This window comes from Salvelinus sp. IW2-2015, linkage group LG30 (assembly GCF_002910315.2).
Source record: "Salvelinus sp. IW2-2015 linkage group LG30, ASM291031v2, whole genome shotgun sequence".
Lineage (NCBI taxonomy): Eukaryota > Metazoa > Chordata > Actinopteri > Salmoniformes > Salmonidae > Salvelinus > Salvelinus sp. IW2-2015.
In genome coordinates this window covers 21547640-21569440 of record NC_036869.1, presented here as the reverse complement: position 1 = coordinate 21569440, position 21801 = coordinate 21547640, and the positions used below count along the sequence as shown (strand labels likewise).

The window sequence follows — 21801 nt, the reverse complement described above, 5'->3', positions numbered from 1 at the left end:
AGACCTCTATGGGTTAACTGAGACCTCTATGGGTTAACTGAGACCTCTATGGGTTAACTGAGACCTCTATGGGTTAACTGAGACCTCTATGGGTTAACTGAGACCTCTATGGGTTAACTGAGACCTCTATGGGTTAACTGAGACCTCTATGGGTTAACTGAGACCTCTATGGGTTAACTGAGACCTCTATGGGTTAACTGAGACCTCTATGGGTTAACTGAGACCTCTATGGGTTAACTGAAGACCTCTATGGGTTAACTGAGACCTCTATGGGTTAACTGAGACCTCTATGGGTTAACTGAGACCTCTATGGGTTAACTGAGACCTACTCTTTGATTTTTGGAGGAACGGCTCTGCATGTAAGTCCATCTCTCGTGAGTTATTAGCTACAATATCTGCTGTACAGAGACTATTCCACAATGGGGGGGTACTATGTACACATAGTTCTGCAGTAGACTAAAAACACCTGTTGCCAGTCAACATATATAAGGACCGGTCTAATCTAATCTAGTTTGCCTGTCCTCTGATCATGCAGGTAACGTCAGTGTCACGCCCTGGCCATAGAGAGGGTTTTAGTCTCTATTTTGGTTAGGCCACCTGTGCTTTGTGGGTAGTTGTTTTCTGTTTTGTGTCTGCACCAGACAGAACTGTTTCGTTCTGTTCTATTTTGTTTCAGCGTTCAGTTTGAATAAATTATCATGAACACGTACCACGCTGCGCTTTGGTCCTCTTCTTCAGACGAGCGTTAGACAGTGGAACAATTCTCTATATGGTGTCAAGGGGGAAGGATACTGACGATTAAAAAACAACATGTACAGAAATACTGAGATGAAAAAAAGTACATTTTTAAAAAGCACGAGTAAAAACACTGACCAAGCTCTGTCCCACTCCCAAAATAATATCACCCAATAATACACTGGGTAAGTACAACACCGCTCATTCAGCTCTCCTCTCCTTCTTTCCACTCTTCTTTCAGCTCATCCTCCACTCTCATCCCAATCTAGGTCAAGTTACCTTCCCCATTGGCAATGGCATCAYCGAGTCCCTCTTCCCTTCTCCCCACCCTGGGTTCCTAATATGACTGCCCCATCTGGTGGCGGAGTGCTGGAACAACAACTCTTTTTTCCCCGGGCCAGACTGGGGAGKTTCTCTCGAATCCACAGGTAAATTGTGGGAAAGTCATTGGTTGGCCACGCTCCAGGTGGCCGGGGGATCAAACACAGCAGGTTGGATGGCAGCGGTAGGTACAGTTGGCAGACCCCCTCAACTGGAGACTCTGAAACAGAGACAGAACGAGTTTAGGATCTTGGAAATCAAAGCTCTTCGCTAAAACGTACTTGTTTTCGTTTTAGTGAGTGAGAACGATCATAGTTTTAGTAAGTGAGACATTTTTTTTGCTGTTCCACTACATGCCATTCTACTGGGTCGTGCTGTGAGCCACTGACCTGTGTGTTCCTCAGGCAGCAGCAGGTGTCTTCTACAGGGGCWGGGWGGTCTGGCTGGGATCCTCCTATCTGGTCCCCAGCTACAGACGCTTTGTGACGGACCACCGCTGTGACATTAAACGCTTGCTGCAGGACCAAACACATTCCCATCAGAGACTTACGCATTTATAAATGATTCATTAACCATTCATAAACTAATTACAAACCCCTTGTGAAGGGAGCCTTATTGTAAAATGCCATTTTGCACCATAAAGCTCACAAAATGTTACATGAAGTTATAATAGCTGATAGTAGGAGAGTGCAGTAAGAGTGACCCACTCTCCATTTGTTCTTGGCAAAGTTCTTGTTCTTGGCGCTGACAGACTCACACGGATGTTCTTATCCAGGGCTGTGTCTCCAGTCATCCTGAGGGAGGGTGAGAGACATGAGAGCCAGGCTCTGCTGGGGGGGGGGCGCAATAATATGTGGAAGATGGTGTTGTGTCTTAGGCAAAAAAAAACACCACAGGGACACACACAACGATTTATGCATCTCTCTCAATTGAGAGTGGAGGACTACCGTACCTGAGTCGAAGATATCGTGGAGAAAGGGGGTGGAGAGAGAGGCACGTGAAAAAAGAATAATCCCAGTTAAACGAGATGTAAAAGACTGAAGACTGGACATACTTACATTAGGAGTTGTGATGAGGGGGGGGGGGGGGGGGGGGGAATCGATACAGTAAATATCGCAATATTATTTTATATTGATATATATCGTATCGTATTATTTTGACAATGTCGCTTTATTATTTTTGCGCTAATTAGCTGTACCTGCACCAAAACTCCAGTGTTTTTCCATATACTGAGCAATATGTTTGGCACATCGAATTGCAATAAAATCACAGTATCGAATCGCAATACATATTGTATCGGCACCTAACTATCATGATAATATTGTATTGTGAAGTCCCTGGCAATTCCCAGCTCTAACCAGGAGTGGGCAATCTTAGGCCAATTTATGACTAGTCCATAATGTAATAACTGCCAATAATGTAATTGCTTTTTAAATTTACAATGTAATAACCAGTCTCCTGACCCCTAGCGATRAATAAAGAGAAAAATAAATAGATAGCTGTAGTACCCATGATACTATAATCCACACCAGCCTCCCCTGCCAGTATCATAGTTAGGTGGTCCATCAGATGGAAGTACATCAGAGAGATCAGACAACATAAACAGACTGAAGGAATGAGTGTGTGTGTATTCACCAGGTAGGTGGAGGCAGGAGGTGGCTGTGTGTGTGCGACTGCGTGCAGGTGTATGTGTCTATGTTACGACTAACCAGAAACGTGGAGGCTGCGGGATGATTGCAAAGGTACCACCACACGGTCCTTTAGATGTCGATGTACTGAACGAACAGCGCCACCAGCAGGTAGAGGAAGAGCAAGGAACTCAAACAGTTGGCTGCTGTCCAACGTGAGGTCATGGAGCCCGGGAGGGACGGACATGTTCCGGAGTGATGATGGCCGAGAGGGGCAGAGCCGAGAGACCCACATAGTTACTGCTCCTAGACGGAGGGGGACATACAGGTAGTGGGGTTAGTGTGTGTGTTTGTGGTGCAGTGTGAGTTGTCTACAGGAATAAACCTAGGTGTCTGTAGCCTGGTCATAGATTTGGGCTCTTGCCAAGTTAAATGTAAAGGCCACTACAGAGGCGGACAGAGAAGAAGTCAATAAAGGACAGGGTAATGTTCCCGAAGGCACAACACGTGAGGAAAAACAGTGAAACAGGAGGTACTGTCTGAACTTGTGCAATATCAAATGCTTGTTTAGTTTTTTCCGTTGCAACACGTTTGGTTGTGGTGTGTGCTCTAATGAACACAACCCAGCTTCAGTTTTATTTTATTTTATTTATTTTTTATTTCACCTTTATTTAACCAGGTAGGCAAGTTGAGAAAAAGTTCTCATTTACAACTGCGACCTGGCCAAGATAAAGCAAAGCAGTTCGACACATAAAACAACACAGAGTTACACATGGAGTAAAAAAAACATACAGTCAATAATACAGTAGAAAAATAAGTCTATATACAATGTGAGCAAATGAGGTGAGATAAGGGAGGTAAAGGCAATATATAGGTCATGGTGGCGAAGTAAATACAACATAGCAATTAAAACACTGGAATTTTAAATTTTTTGGGGAATGGAACAGTAAAGAACATCAATAGAGGACAGCATCAACARGGTTGAGTTCAGGTGGATGACAATGTACACGTTGAAGATAGTASTAGGCCTAATGTAATGAATAGAGATGATAAGATTAATTGCTAGATCTACTTGGCAGAGACGCATAAGACAATATCTAGACAAATCATTTCTTTCTGAACTTTCGACAATRTTGTTTTCTACTGAACACAGCCTGGGCACACACACACCAACGAGAGTAGACCTACTGTGTTCGGACGTTACACATAACATGTCCATATATGGCATTTCGTTGGCAGCATTATTGGATTTTCTATCCGGTGATGTCCCTGGAACSCGGACCACGTTATACCTCACCTTCCAACCTGAAGATCACTGATGTCATGATTGAACTTTTTTCCCAGAGTTCCCAGTTCTTTTGAGCGCGGCAACTGACTCTTTCAAACAAGACAACCGCGTTAGCTYTTCTAACACGTCACTTCCTGCTTCTAGGGGACTGCAGTAGTACATTTCTTCACTAGGGGGTAGTAAAAGCATAGGGAGCAAGGATAGGGAGGGACAGTCCATATTTTTGAGTTTGAGGGAAAACATAATAAAGRAAAGGGGGTGGAAGATGGGCGTCGGCGGTAAAATGGCGGACAGGGAAAAAAGGAGGAAAGAGGGACATTTGTTTAATTATGGAGTGTTGGAGTGCACAMGCCTCCTGGAAGATTTGGTGAAGGAGAAGATGGTGGACAGAAAAAAAGTGGACCCTTGCCTAATGGCAGATCTCTTTGCGGTTTCAGGGTGGGTGAGAAAGGAGTTGGGCGCAGTTGAATCAGTGAAGGTAACCTGTAGTGCTTGTGATATTTGTTTGTGTCTCTCCTGATCAGAGGGAGCAGGCGTTCCGTGTCACGCAACTTGGGCAGGATCTGTTTCCTGCTTTGGTATTAGGAGCAGGGCACCATTGAAAAGAGTGATTTCTGGGGTAGCGTTAATTGTGTAGATGGAGCAATTGAAGTTGAAGATTCCTGGTGTTTGTGACGCCCGCCGCTTGGTGCGTCGCAGACCTGGTGGGGAGCGTGGTGAAACAGCAGTGTCACTGTCAGTCCTTTTGAGTTTCGAGTCAGAGTCTCTACCCGACAAAGTCATGTTTAGGATTTATCAGATATCCTGTTAAGAGTTTTTGTGCCAAATCCGCTGCTTTGTTTCAGGTTCAACGTTTATGGTCACGTCGCAGCAGTGTGTAGGAAGGAGATTCCAAGATGTGGGAAGTGTGCAGGCGGGCATGGGACAGAGGATTTTGTCGTTTGGTGGATAATTGTGTGTTTTAACTGTAGGGGTGCTCATGCTGCTGTGGAGTCAGAGGAGTGGCCAGAGAGGTCAGAGTCAGAGTGGTGCAGAAGGTTCTGAGGCAATGAAGAAAGTAGAGGAGGATGGGTCAAGGGTGAGGGATCCTGAGAGGATTCCAGTGAGTAGTAGACTTGTGCCTGTACAGAGGGATTGGCCAACGAGTGATTTATGCTTTGGTAAGGTTGGATTCTTAGCGTTCATAGCAATGGTTATCAACTGTACCACAGAAATCACAGAAAATAGATGGYGGCAGCTGTATTTGGGTATGTGAGATTTGACTACAGGAAAGATGCAGGGCGTGATGAGGGGTTGTGTCCCATCGTCCCAGGCCGTTGGCATGGTGCAGTAGCAAATAGGGTCAAAGTAGTGGAATGGGGTCGTGGGTTTTTAATGAGTGTAGGTGGTGGTGTCTAGGGCTATATTTCACTTTCTTAGAGGAACAATACTAATGAAGAGAATTTAATGTAGGTAGGCCGTGACTGGCCTCACACCCCAGTACAGTAGGTGGCGGTGTATGCACCTAAAAGTTGGATGCGATCCGCCAACCAAATCCCAAAGAAGAAGAAGAAGCATAATAAATCACAATTTCCAGGCTCAATGGATCCGATCCGTGTACTGTTCGTTCAATCAATATCCAAATTTAAACAACAAAGACGGATAATCACCCTGAACTACACCCCGTCGTTCTCTGCAAACATCAAAGCAGTGACTCGCTCCTGCAGGTTCACGCTCTACAGTCTACAACATCCCTAGAGTACGACCCTACCGCACACCGGAAGCAGCACAGGTCCTAATCCAGGCACTTGTCATCTCACATCTGGACTACTGCAGCTTGTTGGATGGGCTACCTGCTTGTGCCATCAAACCCCTGCAACTTATCCAGAACGTTGCAGCATGCCTGGTTTTCAACCGTCTCAAGTTTTCCCATGTCACCCCGCTCCGTCGCACACTCCACTGGCTTCCAGTCGAAGCTCGCATTCCACAAGCTCGCAGCAATAGGAACTGCCCCTCCCTACCTTCAGGCTATGCTCAAACCCTACACCCCAACCCGAGCACTCCATTCTGCCACCTCTGGTCTCTTGGCCCTCCCCCACCCTACAGGAGGGCAGCTCCCACTCAGCCCAGTCCAAGCACTCCTCTGTCCTGGCACCCCAATGGTGGAACCAGCTTCCCCGTGAAGCTAGGACAGCAGAGTCCCTTACCCATCTTCTGAAAGCACTTGAAACGTTACCTCTTTAAAGAGTATCTTAAACAATCCCCCCTCCTCAACTCGACCCCCCCCCCCCTTCTAGCTCTTACTTTGCCGATAACAATTTTATAGAGGAAAAGCTATTGAGATGGATTGTTCAATCATTCAATTATTCTCAATGGTAATTAGTGAGTATAGGTGAGTATATCTGTAGAGAAACAGGTGTGCATACTGCGTATGCCTGCTTATGCCCACCACTATATCTGCACCCACTGGGTGAGATTGAAGCTGGCAGTGTTGACAGTGACACTACACATATAGAGGCCYACAGYGGAGGTCTCATAATACCCAGACGGGATTTTAGAAACACTTCAACTAAGGGCGTTGTTGTCAGGACCAGCGGTGCCCTTTATGTCCCAGGTTGCTCTGGTGCAGGCAGGKTCGGCGTAAAAGCMSTTTGTGACAACTGCTGATGTAAAAACAAAAAAGGCTGTGTGTCATTTTGMTTGATTGTAGTAGAAGTAGAAGTGACGTCCTCTTACCTGTCAGGTAGGAAACAGCAGTGCCAAAACATCAAAATGGCTGGGATGTCCATTGTCCTCTCCACCCCAAACACCTCCCCTCCCACCGTCTTCTGTCTGCCGTCCGCACCCCAGCATTGACCACACAACATGGTCAATACACAGTCAAACCAAACAGAACCTCATCCCCGGGCTATTGCGCACGGCGCATGTTAGCCTGGGGTATCAACCACTCAAAGTTGGCCTTACARCGAGTGACCACAGAATTCCACGGGACCTACTGAGTAAAGTATTTGTCAWTATTYCAKTTTAKCRAATAACACGAATGCGAGGCGTGCCTCTGTGCTTCTGGTGTGCTTGTGTACAGRGGAGGGTTTGTTGGTAGATTAAACAAATGTCTATATCCTGGGACATTCCCCCGGCACTCTGTATTGGCTAACGAAGGCCGAGTTTGACACGTTGGCCCACCAGACTCTTCGCGCATGTGGGGCGGAAGTGTCTGCGCACGAAGGCAACAGGCAACAGTAAAAGTGTTGATACAGCGTGCAAGGGTATGACACAGTCTGCCTCCTCACCTTCTCACCTCCTACACACACACATAAACACACACACAAAACAAACACACAGTTAGTGCCTACATACACCTTACAGACCCATGCAAACACACACAAAGAAACATAAATAAATCTAATAGGTTTATCGGTGCAGACTTTAAGCCTTTCTATGTGGAGAATGATGACCAAGTGTGTGTCTGTGTGTGCTCAGGGATTGTAAGGGACTGTAATTCAGCATCTAGCATCTCTATGGAGAATGAAGATTCTACACAAAGAGTCAAATACAAAATCAWTTTAGTTAATCGCACACTGTCCCTGTCCCTCTCTAGAAAAACAGAGGGAAATGAGTATACAAAAYAATAAGAACACCTGTTCTTTCCATGACAGACTGACCAGGTGAATCCAGGTGAAAGCTATGATCCCTTATTGATGTCACTTGTTAAATCCACTTCAATCAGTGTAGATGAAGGGGAGGAGACCGGTTAAAGAAGGATTTTTAAGCCTTGAGGTGATTGAGACATGGAATTGTGTATGTGTGCCATTCAAAGGGTGAATGGGCAACACAAAAGATTTAAGTGCCTTTAATTGGGGTATGGTAATAGGTAGGTGCCAGGTGCACCGGTTTGTGTCAAGAACTGCAACGCTGCTGGGTTTTTTGTGCCAGCCAACTTGGCACAACTGTCGGAAGCATTGGTGTCAACATGGGCCAGCATCCCTGTGGAACGCTTTCGAAAACTATAGTCCATCCCCGACGAATTGAGACTGTTCTGAGGGCAAAAGGGGGGCGGTGCAACTCAATTTTAGGAATGTGATCCTAATGTTTGGTATGTCATTATACTCTAGTATATATAGAGCCGTACCATGCAAGGTCAGGGAAGGACAGAAGTGTTGTGCCTGCCGGTATGTGTAGTGTCACTGTCAACACTGACAGCTTCAATCTCACCCAGTGGTGCAGGTGTAGTGGTGGCCATATGCAGGCATACGTAGTATGCACACCTATTTCTATACAGATATAGAGTATACTCACCTATACTCACTAATTGCCATTAAGAACGATTGAATGATTTAACTATTGAACCATAGATCTTAATTCCTTTCTCCTCTGTCATTATTAGGGGGAAGACTAGCTATAGCTAGCTATCAACACCATAACAGACAATTGCTGATAATTCATTCATACTCACCTGATGGGAGAGAGAGGGTGATGGTCAAAACCTGTTATGACAAGGCGTGTCAGTTGGGGCTGGATAGTCTTGAATGACGGTGTACACACACACACAGACAGACACACGCCTGTTTGACATGATAGCTAGATAGCTTTAAATATAGGCTCCCTGTCTTGTCTGTCAGTAAAGCCACCAAGCATTGAAGGAAGGCAGCTAGCTAGTTAGCTTGCTAACTAACTAACATTACTTGTTGGTGGCCCTTATTATAACTAACCTGGCGAAAGCTAGCTAGCTGGAGGGATGGTCAGGTAATGTTAGTCACACAGTTTTCCCATTGAAAAACCACTAGCACACGTATCCTGTTGCACCCCTCCTCCCCACGTCCATACCGTGTCGGTTCATTAATTACATTTTGTGCACAACATTAGAGAAATTAATTCATGCAGTAGAAACAGCGAGGAACAGGAAGAGAGGCGCAACTCGGCTGAAAATCCGTCTCTATCCAGCAGGTGGCGTTTTTTCATTGTTTCGCCCACCAAGCAAGGAGTTTTTGTATGGCGGTCGATGAGAGAGTGTGGAATATGGTCCACAACAAAAATGTATGGCTTATTTGCTACATGAGGTTTATTTGATCGAATAGAAGTTTCATAATTCTTAAGTTGTTAYGAGTGTACTGATATAAGTAGGACACGTGACATCCCGGGCAACTATGAGAAAAACGACTTTATATTGGAATTGTCTAGAGATGGCAATGCATATTCATGCTATGAGGCTAGTAGCATAGCATCTCTCTCCATTGAATACAGGCGGTTGACGTCAACAAGCATCATCGAATATTCAAAAAAGGATTACAATAATGAGATATGTCCACCAATCCAAAGAAAGGATAGGCGGGAGCTAGACAAGCCACAGTGCTGCTTTGTGGACAATGATTCCCATTGTTAGGAAGGAGAGACGTGTATTTTTTCCAGTATATCCATAATCTTTGGTAGAAATGATTATCCGTCTTCGTTGTTTAAGTGCGGATATTGATTGAACGAACGGTACACGGATCCGATCGGTTACACGGTCAGATCGGTACATGGATCTGATCGGTATACGGGTCAAATCTGGCCTACAAATGATGATGTGTCATACTCTAAATTCAGCAGTACTACCCAAAAATAAAATGCTTTGTTATAAAGAAAACACAAATTTTATTTTATTAGTTAAATATTTTGAAAATACAWGTCTAACTATCAATTAATTCTCTCACACCGCACCTGTCCCTTGGCATTAAATTGGTGACACAGGTATAAATAAATACATTCTAACAATCTAATATGACTTTTTAAATTTAAATTTTACTTTAGATTTGTCTGTAATGGCTGCAAGTACAATAGAGAAACCAAATGCACAAAAAAGGCTTGGTTGTTGAAAGTGACATATTGTAATGAACACGATGGGAGACAGAGAGCTGGTTTCAAGCGCAGGGCGCAGCAGGTGTTTATTTGTAAAGGACCACAGGAGGAGGCAGGTAGCTKGGTCCAGGGGCAGGCAGAAGGTCATACACAGGGGGTCCAAAAGGGCAACAGTACAGGCAGGGAAAAGGCTAGTAACGTCATCCGGGAGATCAGGCAATAGGTAGATAACAGGAAAACCGAAAGTACAGGCAGGGAATAGGCAAAAGGCGTCGTTAGTGAGGCAGGCAAAAACTATCATACACAGGAGGAGTAACTCACAGGAAAAACAGCGCTTTGAAAGACGTGTGTCACAAAACAAACAATGCCTCACAATGATGGGGTGCAAAGAACTGACCTGAATAATGTGTGATAATGACATACAGGTGTGTGAACAGGTCATCAGAATTCACGCAGCGTTCAGGGGATCTAGGTGTTTGAGAGTGTGAGCTGGAAAGTGGGCTGGAAAGGGAGCTGCGTTCAGGGGATCTAGGTGTTTGAGGGTGTGAGTTGGAAGCAGACGTTACACAGATCAACAGAGAGGGAGGGAGTTAGCCATGCACTTTAAAAAGCAGAATTTGCATTTGTACTGTCTCACCACTCTTAAGGTCACGGTGTACAGGGAACTTGTGCCCGTAAATCACATCGAAGGAACAAATTCAATATAAATGTTCTAAAATATCATGCTTTTCAGTATACAGCGTTTTGAGAATGCTTCAAGGGATATTGTTTGTATTTCATGTGAGTTCGYGCAACATATCCGTGTAAGAAGAACTCTACCACACCTTGAGGGAATGTTAATGATCAAGTGAAGCTTAAGTTGCGTTTCTGGAGAAAACAAAACGTTGTTTACCAACCCCTTCCCTCCCTCTCTCTGATCTTCTTGGCTGCATTTTACTGCCTCAGAGCAAAGAGCAGTGCATTGTTTTCATTAGGCCAGATTCTGATAGCTTTACTAATATGATGCACCGGCTATTCACACGCTGTAAATAGGAGTGTGTAGGGCAGAGAATCAAATTTATAAGATAGATGCAGACAGTAGGCTACTACAATTTTACCCATTTACTCAAAAAGGCAGCTGTAGKCCTACTCCGCCTGCCTGTCTCCCTTTCTATTTGTAATGAGTTCAGCTATCGCTCATTAATAAGGATTTGCCACAATAAAGGGGAATTATCCCCCAAAAGCAGTGAAATTAGATTTACATTTGCAATCATGTAGATGCCTTTTTTGAGAATATTCTTTCTTTAAATAGTATCAAGTGAGGCATAACGCTTCAACTGTTGGCACTAACAGCACAGATAACATTGTGACAACGTGTCCCATACTGTGTGACAACATGCCGATAGATCATTTCCTCGTCCGACATGGTGGGATCTTTTTGTGTTGGTAAAATGTATAATGCGAGAAACGCCGATGGAAATTGATATGATAACCACGATATCGAAGTAAACCTGGAGTGATGCGATGATATGGTGTGTGGTCATCCCAATACGTCTCGGGAAGCCATGCAATTTATTAGGCTACAGATGAAATAAGATATGATGATTTTCACAGGGTGGTGAAAGTGCACGGTGATCTTTCCTATAAATATCGAGGGTCTTATTCTGGTGACATGACGATCGATGCTTGACTGCCGTTTGACAACTACAAATATTCTCGCTCTTATCCATAATAATCTCATGATTACCATACCCGCACAGCCTACACACACTGTSTCTGCGATCTGTTGGCTAAAKCGCACGTGCCAAAATGAGACGAGGTACATTTGCTTGTGACAGTACTATTTGTAGAGTTGAAAATGCAAWGGAAACATATTGAACTTTCGATTTTTATTCGTTACACGGAAACTTAAGCTAAAAGTACATTTTGTGTGCACTACGCCATCACGCACTGATTTGTATCTGCAAAAAAAGTTAATTTGGTGGAAACAAATTGGAAACTGGTGGGAAAATGCTGATATTTTCTTTATGTGGTTTTCAAAGTATTTGCATGAAAATTGATCGGCAATTATATGGAAACCTAGCTATAGACATAAGTGTCCTGTACCAGGAAATGTTGGTGGGATGATAAGGCAGGTGATAAGGCTCTCCTACAAAGCCTTTGCATTGTCCAACAGTGCCTTCACACTTGGTGGGAGTACAGTGTGTTACAGGAAAAAAGGCATTTCCCTCTTCAAACCTGCTGTGTCAGTGCCACCTCAACAGGTGAGAAATGGAGGGAAATGTGTTGAATGATGTCTCCATGGACCAAACCAAGTTGAAACTCTCCCTCTCTTCATATACATGCTATTTGGAGCATGTAAACAGGGGTCTTACCACTCTCATTGGCTTCCAGTCAAACAACACKAATGCTAAACTAATGGCTAAGAAAACAGACACAGTCTTGAGTTGTCAACTGTCCAGATACGTAGACGACACTCCGCTGTAGGTATCTGTACGGCGTACTTTTTTCAATTTGGATGAACAGTCCCTTTAAGTTATTTCCTCAGTGACCCCAGTGACGATGACGCATAAGGAAACTCAAACAATACGTTTTATTGCATTGGTTTTTACAACCTGAGATTCAATCAATATTGGCTAGGAGGAAAGTTCTCCATATGAAGTTTATGACCTGCGACATGTTTCTTATCAGAGCAAAACATGACAAATCAAGGACATCRCCGTAAGAGCTTAATAATTATCCAAGCCTTAAGTTGTGGTTAATGAATAGTAATGAGTGCTATTTGTCAGGAGCGACATTCACTTTGCCAAGTCACAGTTMATTTCATGTCAACCTCCTCTTTGCRTCTCATAGATAAAAGAAGTKTCTTCTTTGGTAACAGGTGGTTTCAGTGAATATGAATTGTCATTATCCAGCCTGGTATCAGTTTATATGCATCACATTGTGAAGCTTTTGCAAAAAAAGATGTTGGTTACGATCATTATCTCAGGAACTGCAAACAGTAAAACTCTGATAGGAAACTRTATCACAGTAGCATACACACTTACTGCTAACTAATTCTATTCAGATAATTGAGAACAGGGATTTTGAAAAAAAACTAGCAAAATGAGTTCTTGGTCAAAAATTCCTTATCATAATATCAACGGTCGATTATTACAATTTTGAGCAAACAGTTGGGAGAATGTAAAGTAATACACCAGGAGTCAGGAAGYAGGTGCAGAAGGTGAGTTTAATAAAGAAATGGCACAGATGACCAAACATGAGACGCGTACAGAATGTGAGAGAAAGCAATAACACCCAATGACTGGTGTCAACTGAGGGCTAAATAAAGGGGGAGTAATCACGGGGGAAATGATGACCAGGTGTGCGCAATGGTGGGGAGAGTGTGTTGGTTTTTATGGTCGCATTCCAGGTTCAGTCCACTGTTGGTATTTCCGGGAGGTGACTCTAATTATGCTATAATATCAGTCTGTTTTGGTACAAAAAAAATTGCTAACATTATTTACACGTTTAATGATGTTTTGGTAAGAATTAAGTTGATATTATGCTATTATTGTGGCTTTTTTCAGTACTTTCTTCTTGTGGTCAAAATGACCCCAGTTGGTAGTCCATGTATGTAAAATRTGTTGGTAGCATTGTTCTAAAATATGATGCTTTTTAAATAATCAACATTCTAATTGTAAGTTACTCTGGATAGGAGCGTCTGCTATATTCCTTAAAGGTAAATGTATACTGTACAAAAATATAAACGCAACATGTGAAGTGTTGGTCCCATGTTCCATGAGTTGAAATAAAATATCTCTGAATTTTTCCAYARGCACAAAAAGCTTATTTCTGTCTTTTAGCGCACAAATGTGTTCACATCCCTGTTAGTGAGCATTTCTCCTTTGCCAAGATAATCCATCCACCTGACAGGTGTGGCAGATCAAGAAGCTGATGATTAAACAGCATGTACATTACACAGGTKCACCTTGTGCTGGGGGACAATAAAAGGCCACTCTAAAATGTGCAGTTTTGTCACACAACACAATGCCACAGATGTCTCAAGTTTTGAGGGAGCGTGCAATTGGCATGCTGACTGCAGGAATGTCCACTAGAGCTGTTGCCAGAGAATGTAATGTTAATTTCTCTACCAATGGTGTTTTAAAGAATTTGTCAGTACGTCCAACCGGCCTCACAACCGCAGACCACGTGTAACCACGCCAGCCCAGGACCTCCACATCCGGCTTCTTCACCTGTGGGATCGTCTGTGACCAGCCAACCGGACAGCTGATGACACTAAGGAGTATTTCTGTCTGTAATAAGCCCTTTTGTGGGGGGAAAAAAGAATGCTATGCCTATGCCCTCCCAGGCCCACCCATGGCTGYGCCCCTGCCCAGTCATGTGAAATCCATAGCTTAGGGCCTAATGCATTTATTTCAATTGACTGATTTCCTTATGGACTGTAACTCAGTAAAGTCTTTGAAATTGTTGCAAGTTGCGTTTATATTTTTGATCAGTAACAATTCTGAGAATGCCTCAAGTGATATTTGTTTGTATTTCATGTGAGTTCCTGCAACATGTCCATGTAGAAGGACCTCTAGGGCCACACCTTTAAGGAAGCTTTAGGGATTGTTCTTGATGAAGGTACATTTACTCTAATCTGCCATATCTAAGACAAACCATCCAATCTTTTAGCCCTATTAAGCTAACAATACACTTTACTGCATTATCATTTGGCATTTTCATGCTCTATGTGTTTGTTTTTTTCACRAGGTGAAGTTGCATTTATGGAAGAAACAAAACTTACTGTACCAATCCCTCCCCTCCTCTCTACCTCTGATGTTCTTGGCTGCATTTCACTGCGTCAGTGCAAACGGCAGATTTTTTCCCCCCCACATTGGATTCTGACATGATAAATCAACTATTCATACGCCGGAAATAGAGAAGCGTTTAGGGCAGAGAATCAAATATATGAGATTGATACAGATAGTACTAGATACAATTTGGTAAAAGACTGTATATTTCCAATGAACACCGTGATCTTCACTAACTGTTGGGATATCGTGTCAGAAGTAGCAGCAGCAACGGTAACTACTGTTATGGAATGCGAGCAGTGGCTTATCTCTCTAATAGACAATAAAGTGCCCTATACCAGGTAGTGTGTTTGGGATGACAATACGGGTGATAAGGCTCTCCTACAAAGGCTTCGTCTACTGGGCACAGACGTCAATTCAACGTCTATTCCACGTTGGTTCAAAGTAACGTCATTTAAGTGACATTTCATCCATGTTGATTCAACCAGCGTGTGTCCAGTGTGTGCTTTTGTCCAGCTGATATGGGTCACGGTCATTGAGTCAGGAACTGCGACCAACAGCAGCTGATATACTAATTCAAATAGGAAACAATATCAGAGACATATTACAATTTTGAGCAAACAAGTGGGACTAAGCACTGCCAGACATCAATGTGGTCCAGACAATCCATGTTGGTTTTTGTGGTCACATTCCAGCCCATGTGGTTTGGTTTACAGTGCGTTTGGAAAGTATTGACTTGTTACAGCATTATTCTAAAATTGATCAAATACATTTTTTGCCTCATCAATCTACACACAATCCCCATAATGACAAAGTGAAAACAGGTATTTAGATTTTTTGCACATTTATTAGAAATAAAAAATATAAAACCTACATAAGTTTTCAGACCCTTTGCTATGAGACTCGAAATTGAGCTCAGGTGCACCCTGTTTCCATTGATCATCCTTGAGATGTTTCTACAACTTGATTGAAGTCCACCTGTGGTGAATTCAATTGAATTGGACATTCAATTGATTGGTCATGATTTGGAAGGGCACACACTTGTCTATGTAAGGTCCCACAGTTGACAGTGCATGTCAGAGCAAAAACCAAGCCATGAGATCTAAGGAATTGTCAGTAGAGCTCCGAGAAGGGATTGTGTCGAGGCACAGATCTGGGGAAGGGTACCAAAAAATGTTCTGCAGCATTGAATTTCCCCAAGAACACATTGGCCTCCATTATTCTTAAATGGAAGAAGTTTGGAACCACCAATACTCTTCCTAGAGCTGGCTGCCTGGCCAAAATGAGCAATCGGGGGAGAAGGGCCTTGGTCAGAGAGGTGATCAAGGTCACTCTGACAGAGCTCCAGAGTTCCTCTGTGGAGATGGCAGAACCTTCCAGAAGAACAACCATCTCTGCAGCACTCCACTAATCAGGCTGTCACGCCCTGACCTTAGAGAGCCTTTTTATTTCTCTATTTGGTTAGGTCAGGGTGTGATTTGGGTGGGCATTCTAGTTTTCTATTTCTTTGTTGGCCGGGTATGGTTCCCAATCAGAGGCAGCTGTCTATCGTTGTCTCTGATTGGGAATCATACTTAGGCAGCCTGTTTTCCACCCTAGTTTGTGGGATCTTGTTTTTGCACAGTTGCTGTCTAGCCCTGCAGAACTTTACGTTCGTTTTGTGTTTTGTTGTTTTTTTTTTGAAAAATGAAGTAAAATGTACGCCTACCACGCTGCACCTTGGTCTCCTTCTAACAACGCACGTAACACAGGCCTTTATGGTAGAGTGGCCAGAGGAAAGCCACTCCTCAGTAAAAGGCACATGACACCCCGATTGGAGTTTTCCAAAAGGCACCTAAAAGACTCTCAGACCATGAGAAACAAGATTCTCTAGTCTGATGAAATCAAGATTGAAGTCTTTGGCCTGAATGACACGCATCATAACAGGAAGAAACCTTGCACCATTATTTGGTGAAGCATGGTGGTGGCAGCATCATGCTGTGGAAATGTTTTTCAGCGGCAGGGACTGGGAGACTAGTCTCGATTGAGGGAAAGATGAACAGATCAAAGTACAGAGAGATCCTTGATGAAAACCAGCTGCAGAGCGCTCAGGACCTCAGACTTGGGTGAAGGTTCACCTTCTAACAGGACAATGACCCTAAGCACACAGCCAAGACAATGCAGGAGTGGCTTCGAGACAAGTCTCTGAATGTCCTTGAGTGGCCCAGCCAGAGCTCAGACTTAAACTCGATCGAACATCTCCTGGGAGAAACTATCCAAATACAGGTGTGCCAAGTTTCATACCCGAGAAGACTCGAGGCTTTAATCACTAGGTGCTTTAACAAAGTACTGARGAAAGAGTCTGAATAGTTATGTAAATGTAATATTTCCGTTTTTTTTTTATTTTTATTATTAGCAGAGATTTCTAAAAACCTGCTTTTGCTTTGTCATTATGGGTATTGTGTGTAGATTGATGAGGATTTTTAATTTTTTTTAATCAATTTTAGAATAAGGCTGTAATGTAACAAAATGTCAAAAATGTCAAGGAGTCTGAATACTTTCCGAATGCACTGTATCTGATCGACTCTCTCAAATCCAGGTTCAGTCACTGTTGGTTTTTCATGGAGGTGATTTCAGGTTCAACTTGGTGATGAAGTTTGACGACTTTTTACTAGATGTCAAACACAGCAGGYAGATTGCCGGCCAGCACGGTAGCAAGCCGCTCCCCTGCCTGGCACAATAATAGGTAACACCTGGCTGTGTGCTCGACGAACTGCARCTTCTCTGGAAACAGGCATTACGTCCATCCGAGCCTAATACCCATTTCAGACAGAAGATATAAGGCAATGTTTTTATGACCCGCTTTCAAACAGCAGTTTATTTACCACTTTCTTGTCATTTCATACATATCAGTGGGTAACTGGTCGATTGGGAGCGGTAGCGGGTGTTGTTAAACTATGGGGGCTGTTTGCGTTTCAAATTAGGGAAGTGTTAAACAGTGGACGCGCTACTGAATTTACTTRCAAAAACGCAGAGAACCATTCACACAGCCCGCATACCTGTATTTTGGTTACCGGGTCTGTGAAAATGCAGGAATCATGACGAGGTCTTTAAGTGGGTTTTAATTTGCCATGCTTTTTTCCCCCCTACCCCTTTCAGATTTAACAAAAAGCAGGTAAAAAGAAGCAAGCAGGGTAAAGAAATGGACATTAAAAGTTCTCTCATCCGAACCTCCACTGCCACCAAAACGCTAAAGCCGTGTACACTATTACATCCTCCACTTCAGTCCACAGAACKTTTCTTGACTGCAAGAGAGAGAGGCCCAAGTCTGACTTAAATTGTGGTGCAGTACAGATGCCCTGTGGTAGGGAACATGTCCAGTGCTCTAAATTCAAATAGCATCGTTCTMTCTAGTCATGATAAAAAGGTCCCATGGTCAATAGTTGTTACAGTATGTGGGAATAGTTGSAAGACTAATGCATTCCTAATTAGAGATGCTGCCTATCTAGTTGAGTCACATTCATCTTCTTTAGTGTCCTCAACTCAGCTACCCCCCTGGGCCATGTCATGTTATGTTCACAACACATCACTCATTTGCTTCCTTTTTTGCATATCGGGCACATTTCAGTATCTGCTCTCTCTGTATCCAAACCCTAATGGAGCGAACTGGCATCAGTCCATTTAGTACGTGATTATCGTGACGTAAGACGTGCCCATTTGTCCCTCCGTCCGYGACAATGGGACCATATCACTTTTAGGGACCTGGTAGTATAAAAGGCCAGAGAGAAGTCCGGGCTCTGCCACATAGACAGGGGGAAACCGCTGGAGAACGACTGGGAGAGAGATGGGGAAGTTTGTACTGTTTACCTGTCTGGCCTTTCTGCCAATGGTTCTCATTGAGGTAGGTGATGCTGTGTACTGTACTGTATCTTTGKTCCCCTTTATRGGCACTGGTTGGCACACAGATTCAAGCAAGGCAATTCTATTACGTATTACAATCTGGAATTTGTCTCTTTAAATTGGTSTTTGCAGTAGCTAAACATAATACTTTTAAATTCACATTGACTTTGCTTATTTAAAACATAGCAAACAAAAGTGAGCTGTCCACAAGCTGTTTCATTGCTTTGTCAAATTAGTTCTGTTTGAATTTTTCAAATCACAGTGAAGGGAACAGTTTWATATTACAAACCCAAATGTWATATATAATAATAATATATACCATTTAGTAGATGTCTTTATCCAAAGCGACTTACAGTGATGCGTGCATACATTTCACGTATGGTTGGTMCCAGGATTCAAACCCACAATCCTGGCCTKGCAAGCACCGTGCTGTACCTACTGAGGTCCAGTGGACCGATGTGTTTTGTAACCTAAAATGCATTATTATAGCTAATGTAGACAAATGACATGATAGGATAGCATTAATATATACTTGGTCTTACTAACTATACTTAGTCAATGCCATCAGTGACAGTGATAAGAAATACACCGTTTTTTGGAGGGCATTTTCATACTATACATAATTCTATTATTTGCGTTATCTCACTTCCTTTTGTAAAGTCTTAGAGGATTATAACAGCTATCAATTGAAACAACTGCAGTCCGTATGTAAATAGACATGACAATATTAAAATCATGCATATCAGTTGATACGATATSGTAACAATACAATATCTAGGCTGCTTAATGATCTGGGTTTCAGYAAACGTGTTCAACCCAGAGCTAGAGAGCACAGAAAAAGAACATAGATCCTCTGGGCACTAGTGCTTGTTCTGTTATTTGTCTAATGAACAGTGTTTGATCACCACAGTGTTAATCTGAGTGTTCAAAACATTRTGAACACCTGCTCTTTCAATGACAGACTGACCAAGTGAAACCAGGTGAACACTATGATTCCTAATTGATGTCACTTGTTAAATCCACTCCAATCAGTGTAAATGAAGGGGAGGACACRGGTTAAAGAAGGATTTKTTTTATTGTGTGTGTGTGCCATTCAGAGGGTGAATGGGCAAGACAAAAGATTTAACTGCCTTTGAACGGGGTATGGTAGTAGGTGCCAGGCGCACCGGTTTGTGTCTAGAACTGCAATGCTGCTGGGATTTTCCACACTCAACAGTTTCCCGTATGTATCAAGAMTGGTCCACCACCTAAAGGAMATCCAGCCAACTTGACACAACCGTGGGAAGCATTGGATTCAAGATGGTCCAGCACAGCATCCCGTGGAAYGCTTTTGACTCCTTGTAGAGGTGCTTTAAGTGTTCAAATCGGACGAAGTGCTATTTATAACCAATCAAGGCAACAATGTCCCTGTCACCAATTTCTCCTCTCCCTCCGGGCGGCAGGTAGCCTAGCAGTTAAGAGCGTTGGGCCAGTATGCGAAAGGTCACTGGTTTGAATCCACGAGTTGACTGTGTGAAAGATCTGTTGATGTGCCCTTGTCTCTAATTGCTCCTGTAAGTCGCTCGGGATAGGAGCGTCTGCTAAATGACAACAATGTAAATGTGTGTATGATGGTGTAATGGGAAGCTCAGGTGAGAGGAGATGAAGAGATAGGAYTTATCTGTAAAAACAAAACAGACTGCTAGATTAGACCAGATGAAAGGCAGAGGAGAGAGTGAACACTTATGTAACACTGAGAGTACAGACTGCAACTGTCAACCGATGCGAACCGGAGCCAAATGCAAAGTAAGTGTGGCTGGTGCAGTCAGGTAGGGTCATGGGTGGTTGACCTTTGGTGGCATAGCCGTGAGTCATTGTCGACCACTCGGAGACAGAGTGTGGGAGGACTTTATCTCAGCCATCAGACAATTGGAGCCGATCCTCGGCTAAAGGCCGCTACAAACGCAGCGACGGGTGCGTCGTTTTCACATGTATTTCTACATACTTTGCGTGGCTCAAATTCTGGAACGAACCGCATACGACGCTCTGTCACGTGAAGTGTGTAGCTGCCTTAACACAGTCCAGTCTGTCCAGTCCCCAACCACCTCTCACACATCACCATAATGGATACTTACTGTGGGAATGTGCTTTTATCAATGCATCTTTGCTTGAAATGAATTGGCATAATAATTAATGACGTAGATATGAAATTACAAATTATAATTTCATATTGGCCATGATGTTATTTTTTCTTTAAAAAWWWWWTTTCACCTTTATTTAACCAGGTAGGCCAGTTGAGAACAAGTTCTCATTTACAAATGCGACCTGGCCAAGATAAAGCAAAGCAGTGCGACAAAAACAACAACACACATGGGATAAACAAACGTACAGTCAGTTATGCCTGTAATCATATGACGACTGACATTACATTTAGATACATTACCATTTATGCATCATGACATAGTGTATATAAGAGCGCTATAGCAGGGCACCTCAATTAGCTTATTGCTCGTTGCTTGTTTCATAAATTACAATGACGTGATATACATTGCCTTCAAAAAGTATTTATACCACTTGAATTATTCCACATTTTGTTGTGTTACAGTCTGAATTCAAAATGTATTTAATAGATTTGTTTCKCACCCATCTATACACAATACCCGATAATGACAAAGTGAAAACATGTTTAAAATTAAATATATAAATATCTAATTTACATAAGTGTTCACACCACTGAGTCAATACATGTTAGAATCACCTTTGGCAGCGATTACAACTGTCTTTCTGGGTAAGTCTCTAGGTGCTTTGCACACCTTGGATTGTACAATATTTGCACATTATTCTTTAGAAAATTCTTCAAGCTCTGTCAAATTGGTTGTTGATCATTACTAGACAGCCATTTTCAAGTCTTGCCATAGATTTTACAGCTGATTTAAGTACTCAGTGATGTGTTGTGTTGGATTAGCCCCACACAGAAGGCTTTGTATTCAGGACATGAAGTTCATAGCAGTTTAACTTCAGTGCCTTATTGTAAATAGGATGTATATTTTGGAATATTTTTATTATGTACAGGCTTCCTTCTTTTCACTCTGTCATTTAGGTTAGTATTGTGGAGTAACGACAATGTTGTTGATCCATCCTCAGTTATCCCCTATCACAGTCATTAAACTCTGTAACTGTTTTAAAGTCACCATTGGCCTCATGTTGAAATCCCTGAGCGGTTTCCTTCCCCTTCGGCAACTGAGTTAGGAAGGACGCCTGTATCTTTGTAGTGACTGGGTGTATTGATACACCATCCAAAGTGTAATTAATAACTTCACCATGCTCAAAAGGATATTCAATGTCTGCTTTTTTATTTTTACCCATCTACCAATAGGTGCCC

General features: G+C 42.9%; 1 long non-coding RNA gene across 2 annotated transcripts; it reads right to left on the bottom strand.

The window, feature by feature from the left end:
* Window positions 1–251: 251 nt before the first annotated feature.
* Window positions 252–5589, bottom strand: LOC111955248 (uncharacterized). 2 transcript variants are annotated; one of them, XR_002876093.3, is made up of 3 exons: window positions 2766–5589; window positions 1446–1571; window positions 252–1276 (listed from the first exon to the last, which is right to left on the bottom strand). It is a non-coding gene; the product is annotated as an uncharacterized lncRNA (long non-coding RNA). The 2 variants fall into 2 exon arrangements; XR_002876094.3 differs by lacking the exon at window positions 2766–5589 and adding an exon at window positions 1764–2132.
* Window positions 5590–21801: the final 16212 nt, after the last annotated feature.